The following is an 8,319-nucleotide window of genomic DNA, read 5'->3' as shown; positions in this document are numbered from 1 at the left end:
TGGCTAAAAATTCCAAGTAGCAGCCAGTTCTCAAAGTTGTTTTTTTTACCTGATTCTCCAAAGCTACAGGCTTGGTAGCAATGTGGTCTGTTTCCAAGTTAGCATATATTTTCAAGCAGCAAACACCTTTCTAGCCTGACTATGGTCCTCTCTACCTGCAACACAACTTGCTAAATGAATGTCACATATTTTGATTTTTATGATGACGGTATTTCATTTCCAGGAGCCAGTTTCTATAATAATAGAGTACAAGCTCAACAGATATAACCTAAAATATAGCCCCTGAAATAAAGCAGAATTTTTATTTCTTTCCCTTACAACAATCAAGAAGTGAGCTCTATAGAGGGGAAGTTATAACTCACCTGCAAAGTTATCTAGGTTCTTAGTATCTTATTTCTTCATTACCATTCATTGTCCTTACCTTCATGTTCGAAGCATATTTCCAGGCTGCGTGACAGGCAAAAAAGAAAGTGGAATGCAAGCAATTTCCTTTGTAGTAGGGATGTACACATCCCTTCTGCTCACATGGCATTTGTAGAAACATAGTCAGTGCCTACTCCTGACTGCCAGAGAGGCTAGGGCATGTAACAGCCAGCTGGACAGCTATGATTCAGCTGAACCTCTGGGTGATTTATTACTAAAATGAAGAAGAGGTATATAATAGGGGAAGATTTGCAAACTCTGCCACTCCAATGAAATCCCACTGATATGGAAACAAATATGGGTAGCAAATAATTACATCACAGTGTAATGTCTGAGCCTATCTAAGTTTGAACTAAAGAATTTGAAAGATTAGAGGAGGCACAGTGCTTCCTTTGGTAGGAATCTGATTCAAAAGGGGCTCCAACTAAAGAATTGAGGAAACTTTGAAGAAAAGGGGAAGAGGAATCAAGAATGCAAAGCTTTTCTCCAAAAGTTTCAATTGTAGAATATGAAGCTGGAACTCTAAGTTGTAAGATCAGTCCAGTTTCTTTTAAACCTTTGATCCCACACAGTATCTTTTTTCAAGATCAGTTAGGCTACCCATACATTTAAGTTGCTCTGTTGGTCTAAGTGAGTCAATATGAGAGCATGGGAATAAAAACAATACTTCGAAATCTCCAGTCTCAACTTTTTGGAGAGTGGAAAAAAAAAAAAAAAGTTTTACCTGAAGGTTAAATTCCATGAAAATGGAGGAGGAGATAGACAAGGAAAAGTGAATTTCTTTTCTTTTATGTTCTTGAACTTATTTCCCATCAGTTCTAATGTTAAACCTTTGGCACATTCTGGGAAATTAGAATAAGATTGGTGAGTGCTGACTTCTTATTTTGAAAATATCCTTAACTGTTCTTGTGTGCTAGGCTTTCATTCGTTCACTCATTCATGCAATATTTTGTGAGCAACTAGTATGTGCCAGGTTTTAAATAAAGAAGAAGATTTTTCTGTTCTCAAAGTGCTCACATCTAGTTGAAAAAACAACAACCTAGGAAATGCATCAGTAAATGCATCTTGATAACTGCTTGGAGAGAGGGCTGCACACAGGGTGAGCCTGTGTTTCTGATCCAGCTGGGAAGAATCCATGCGGGCCCTAAGAGGGAAGCATACTTGTTGTGAGTTTGGAGACTGAGTACCACTAGGTAGGGTGTGCCAGGAAGCAAAAATAACATGCACACATGGATGAAGATGGGGGAAAACAGGATAATATATTTGGGGAAGCTAAATAATTAAAGAAGTTCAGAATACCATGTCCGTGTAGAAAAGGAAAAGTCAGTGTGTAAATATTATGGTAAGAGAAGCTGGGAAATCTATTCTCCTCCTGGCATTCATCTCTTTAACCCAAAATAATCACTGGGCACTTAGTCATGTTCTAGGCCCTGGGAAATGAGAATGAACAAAAACATTACCTTTGGGGAGTTCACATTTTATAACAGAGATGGACATGAATCAAGTAAACTCATGAATGAATATATAAATGCAAGCTTTCAGGTTGTGCAAAGGCTCAGTGGTATTGAGGGATGTTGGTGAATTTTAAGAGCAGAGAGAAGGGTTTCAGCTTCCTCTCTATAAGTGGAAGTTATGATGTTCTCTAAAGCTTTTTCTTATTCAGATGTTTTTGTGACTCTAACATGCGTATCATTTAACATAGATTCTAACAGCTATGACTTCAGATTTTTATGATATGTTCAGAAAGTGATGCGATTCTGGGAAAGAAGTCCAAACTTACTTCCTTAATAGTTCAAAGCTATTTGAGGATGTGAGCAGAAATATGGAAGCAGGTGTTAAGAATATCTTTTGGCACCCTGGGACACTTCTATTTAAAACTTTAAAAACAATAAAATAACACAAACATCCAGGAATTATTCTGTTAATGGCTATGTTTAGGGAATGCCATGCAATAAAAAGGCCAAATAATATCATAAACAATAGATGAGACAGTCTTTTGAGAATATGCACCATCTGGGGAGTATAAAAGCCCACTGGTAAATCCCTGTACACCTCAGGTGACTGGGTGACTTGCCAATCATAGCTCCACTTGGAGTCTGAAATATTAGCTCAGAACTCATGGAAACCCTAGTCCATGGTGTCCAGGAAGGAACAGGGTATCGGCTTCTGGAATCTACTCCTTAATGTCTTGGTGATGGTGATACTGTGATTTATGATATGAAATGTATATTTGGTCTTTGTTCCCATTTCTGGCACAGAGCTTCTAAAACCTTTGGAATTTCCAAAGAGAGGGATAAAAGATATAGAAGTATCTTTTGTTATATTAAGGAGGTGAATTTTGGAAAGTACCTAAGGATGAGGGCTGGTTGCCTAAGGAGCCAACCATGTGATTAGAAGGTGGGAATTTTCAGTCCCAACCTCCTTCCATCCCCCTACCCCAACCCTGAAAGGTAGGGGAGAGGAAGTGGAAGTTGAATGGATCACCAATGGCCAATCGTGGTGATTGGGTTAATCAGTCATGTGTATGTAACGAGGCCTTCAAAAACTCAAAAGGACAAAGTGTAGAGTTTCTGGCTTGGTAAACATGGGGTGCTAGGAAAGTGGCACCCCTGGAGAGAGCATGGAGGCTCTACACTCTTCCACATTCCTTTCCTTATGGATCTCTTCCATCTGGCTGTTCCTGAGTTATATCATTTTATGATAAACCAGTGATCCAGTTAGTAAAGTGTTTCTCTGAGTTCTGTGAGCTGCTGTAGCTAAATAATTGAACCTGAGAAGCGGGTGGTGGGAACCTCTGGTCAGAAGTACAGGTAACAACCTGAGCATGAGACTGCCATCTGAAGTAGGGTACAGAGTAGGGACAGTCTTTTAAGACTGTGTCCTTAACCTGTGTAATCTGATGCTATCTCTACATACATAGTGTCAGAATTGCGTTGAATTGCAGGACACGCAGCTGGTGTCTGGAGAATTGCTTGAGGGTATGAGGAAACTCCCCTCCTTCTCACTCTCCACACATTGGAACTGGGTCCAGAAACAAAAGAGTGACCTTGGGCAAGCTAGTTACTGTTCATGTGCCTCAGTTCCCTCATGTATAAAATGAGGGTGAAGATAAGAATGTCTCTACCCATCTTATAGAAAAGATTTGAGGCTCAAGTAATGAAAAATAATCCGAGGAGAGAGGAGGAAAAGGAAAGAGAGAGAAAGGGAGGGAGAGAGAGAGAGAGAGAGAGGGAGAATATAATGAGTTTCTGTGGAAGCTAAAGGTATTCAAAATTTCTTACAATTTTTATTTATTTTTGGTAGAAATGAATTTTCTTTAATAAATATGGAAGTGCATGATATTCTTTTTTTAAAAAAAATTTTTTTAATGTTTATTTATTTTGGAGACAGAGAGAGATAGCGCATGAGTGGGGGAGGGACAGAGAGAGAGAGGGAGACACAGAATCAGAAGCAGGCTCTACGCTGAGCTGTCAGCACAGAGCCCGACATGGGGCTCGAACTCACAAACTGTGAGGTCATGACCTGAGCCCAAGTCAGTCACTCAACCGACTGAGCCACCCAGGCACCCCAGGAAGTGCATGATGTTCTTGTTTATTTTTCATTTTAGAAGTTATCCTTTGCAGCAAAATTTGGATGGTCTGTGTTGGTTTCATTTTTTTTTTTTTTCTGTTGGAAATTTTGTCGGTCTATGAAATCTGGAAGTTTAGAAAACTGTTCTATATAGGGCAATTCCAAACAAAAATTTATTATTATTCAGTTGTATTCAATGAAACTATGTCCCTGAGACCCTTGGCAAGAAAGAGCCCCTCAGGAAACCAGTGAGAAATTCACAAGTCTGGGGACAAGTTCCAGACAGTGACTCATTGTCATTTCTATACAAAAACAAGTGTAAACCATCATCTGATTCAGTTATTTTGGAATGTCTACTGTGCACTCACTCAGCTAGGTCAGTTCTTTGAGAAATACTGAAGAAGCTAAAGAGGTTCTTACTCCCTCAAAGATACTTTGTTGGAAAATAAGGCTTACAAAGTAGTTTGCTTTCTCTTTAATGTCAGTTACTCCCACCTCTGGGATTCTCTGTCCACTCTGTCAGTAACGCTGGCATCCTAGGACAGATTTCCTATTTTCCTCTTTTCTGTTCATAAGAAAAACACACAGGCTCTTTTCATCTTGAGTTTAATGCTTATCACTCCTGATAATCAGATATGGGTTAACAAAAATAGTAAATCCAATCAAGTCAGGAAGGGGCATGGTTCCTGGCTTCTTGATTTCTTGCTAACTAGTAGGAGTCTCAAATTTTACTTCTTTCTTAAAACTTTTTTTTCATGTTTATTTAGAGACACAGAGCACGAGCAGGGGAGGAGCAGAGAGAGAGGGAGACAGAATCCAAAGCAGGCTCCAGCCTCTGAGCTGTCAGCACGAGCCCGATGCAGGGCTAGAACACACAAACCATGAAATCATGACCTGAGCTGAAATTGGGTTCTTAACCTACCGCCACCTAGGCACCCCTCAACTTTTATTTCTTAAGGTGAATTTCCTACTACAAGCCTGACATATCTACTAGGGAAATAAAATTAACACATGTTAATTTTGGTGTTATAGCAGGGTGAAAAATGACCACCAAAATATATCAGATTCTAATCCCAGAAACCTGTAAACCTGTAAATGGTACTTTAGAAGGAAAAGGGGAAAAATGGTTTTACAGATGTGATTAAGTTAAGGATCTTGAAATGGGGAGATTACTTCAGAGGGGGGCCAGACCCTAAATCCCTAAATATAATCAGGCATCCCTAGAAGAGAGAGGCAGGAGTGATTTGACACATACACAGAAGGCCAGTGCCCGTGGAGGTGGAGAGTGGAGTGGTACGGCCAGAAGGCAAGGTATGCCAGCTGTCACCAGACTGGGGAAGAGGCAAGGAACACATTCTCCCTTAGACTCTCAGGAAGGAGTGTGGCCCTGTCACACCTTGATTTTGAACTTATAGTCTGATTTCAGACTTCTGGCTCCCAGACTTGTGGGAGAATACATTCCTGTTGTTTTAAACCATTGATTTTTTTTTTTTTTTAATAAAGCTTATTTATTTATTTTGAGAGATACAGAAATAGCACCAGCAGGGTAGGGGCAGAGAAAGGGAGAGAGAGAATCCCGAGCAGGCTCTACACTGTCAGTGCAGAGCCCAATAGGGGGATCACACTCATGAACCGTGAGATTGTGACCTGAGCCAAAACCAAGACTTGGGAGATTAACAGACTGAGCCACCCAGGCACCCCTAAGCCACTGAACTTTGATAATTTGTTACTGCAGCCCCAAGAAACAAATCAAGTGCCAGCTTGTCTCGATTGCATATCTTATGGTTTGTGGTTTAGGTGACACCTATATTAAGGGGCTCTTGATCTATTGTTTGTCCTTACTGGTAATTAACTACCAAGCAGAGCAGAGACTTTTCTTCCATTACCAGAAAGTGACACTGGAGACAATGGAGTTTGAGACAGGCACAGAAAGAAGGAGAATATACTTAACTACTATTCACTCTGTAAGGTCCTGCTGTGTTTTTTGTTTTTGTTTTTTTAATGTTTATTTATTTTTGAGAGAGAGAGAGAAAGCCAGTGAATGAGCAGGGGGAGGGCACAGATCAAGGGAGACAAGAACCTGAAATAGACTCCAGGCTCTGAGCTGTCAGCACAGACCCTGATGTAGGGGCTCAAACCTGGGAACAGCAAGATCATGACCTGAGCCAAAGTTGGACACTTAACTGAATGAGCCACCTAGGCACCGCTAGAATTAAATGAATATGTGGAAAATGCAGTAGTGATTATGGGAACGGAGTATATGAGTGCACAGGAGTGGGGGGCGGTGGCTAGGAAAAGTTTCCTGGCAAAGACATGCTTCTGAGCTGACACATAAAGGAGTGAACAAAGAAAGCAGGCCAGAGGGGTAAACTCTGATCAGTTTTTTTCCCCATGGATTTCATACTCTGAAGGACACTGTCTACCTTAGCCAGTATTTATTAAGTAATAAATAATAGATCAAAAACATCTCTAACTGCCAAACAGAGATTATAATCAGCATAGGATGGTCACTACTATTTTACTATTATTTAAGCCAAAAATAAAGGTATTTGTCATTTGATTTTTTTCCTGTGAAGTCTTTTCCTGGCAAAAATGTGATTTGTTTTTTCTTCCTCCCTTCCTTCCTTCCTTCCTTCCTTCCTTCCTTCCTTCCTTCCTTCCCTCCCTCCCTCCCTCTTTCCTTCCTTCCTTCCTTCCTTCCTTCCTTCCTCCCTCCCTCCCTCTCTCTCTTTCTCTCTCTCTCTCTTTCTTTCTTTCTTTCTTTCTTTCTTTCGTTCTTTCTTTCTTTTACTATGATTTTTGGAATGCTGATATAGCAACAGAATTCCTCATTACTTTCAAGGACAGGCTTTCCTATCTTGGTAAAGACAGTAACTACTTCACTAAACAATCTGGCCTAGGGAAAATGGTATTGAAAAGAATTGCATTAATGAGAGTTCCTGCATGACAGAGTAATAGCTCTGTCCCCTGAGGATAGCTTGCAGTATTGTTTCCCTGTAAGGCGACACACCCAGTCAGAACCTGGGCCCCTTCTACAGAGCTCATGCGAGATAATAGTGATCAATGTAATAATCAACACTTGTATGGCATTCTGTTGTTTTACAGAAGGATTTCACAAACGGGTCTGGTTATGGGTTGTTAGAACTGGAAACAAATCCTGTTTTCCCATCTCAAATCCTGTTATGCTATTCTGCTTTTTGATTTTTCTATCTTTATTTTAATGTTCTTATTCTTTCGGTTAACATAATATTTTTCCAGATTTATTGAGATATAATTGACATAGAACATTATATAAGCTTAAAGTGTTCATTATGTTCATTTGGTATTAAATATGTTGATTTGATACTTATGGGTTGTGAAATGATTACCATTGTAGCTTAGCTAACACCTCCATCACCTCATGTAGTTCGTTCTTTCTCTCTCTCTTTTTCTTTCTTTCTCTTTCTTTCTTTCTTTCTTTCTTTCTTTCTTTCTTTCTTTCTTTTTTGAGAAAGAGGAAGGCAGAAGGAGAGAGAGAATCTTAAGCAGGCTCCATGCTCAACACAGAGCTGAACACAAGGCTCAATCTCACTATTGTGAGATCATGATCTGATCTGAAATCAAGACCTGGACATTTAACTGACTGAGCCACCCAGGCACCCCTCTCATATCTTTTTTGTGGTGAGAACATTTAAGATCTACTCTCTTAGACACTTTCAAGTATATATTACAATATTGTTACCTATAATCATTGTGCTATATATTACACCTCCAGAACTTATTCATTATATAAGTGGAAGTTTATACTCTTTAACTAACATCTGCCTATTTCTCCCACCCTCTCAGGCAAGGGTAATCTCTTTAAGTTTCAGCTTCTTTATCTTTAAAGTAGGGGCACTGACATCCACTTGGAGAACTATGGAGTGAATTAAGTGAGATTTTGAATATGAAGTACCAAGGACAGTGGCTGACAAGTAGTAGGTACATAGCAAGAGCTGGGTCCATTATTTTTGTTTGTTTTTTCCCCCCTAGAAGTAGCTGATCTGTAAAAAAAAAAAAAAAAAAATGGTCTTTGACCATCAACAAGGTGAAAAGACAACCTATGGAATCAGAACAAATGTTTGCAAAACATATATCCGATAAGTGGTTAATATCCAATATATATAAAGAACCCATACAACTCGATAGCAAAACCAAAAGCAAAAACAAAACAAACAGAAAACCTAAACAATTAAAAAATAGGCAAAGGTCCTGAAAAGACCTTTCTCCAAAGAAGATATATGAAAGATCACAGGTATATGCAAAGATGCTCAACATCACTAGTTTTTGGGGAAATGCAAATTAAAA

Source organism: Panthera onca, chromosome D1 (assembly GCF_046562875.1).
Source record: "Panthera onca isolate mPanOnc1 chromosome D1, mPanOnc1 haplotype 2, whole genome shotgun sequence".
In the NCBI taxonomy this organism is placed as follows: Eukaryota; Metazoa; Chordata; class Mammalia; order Carnivora; family Felidae; genus Panthera; species Panthera onca.
This window is presented reverse-complemented; position numbering follows the sequence as displayed.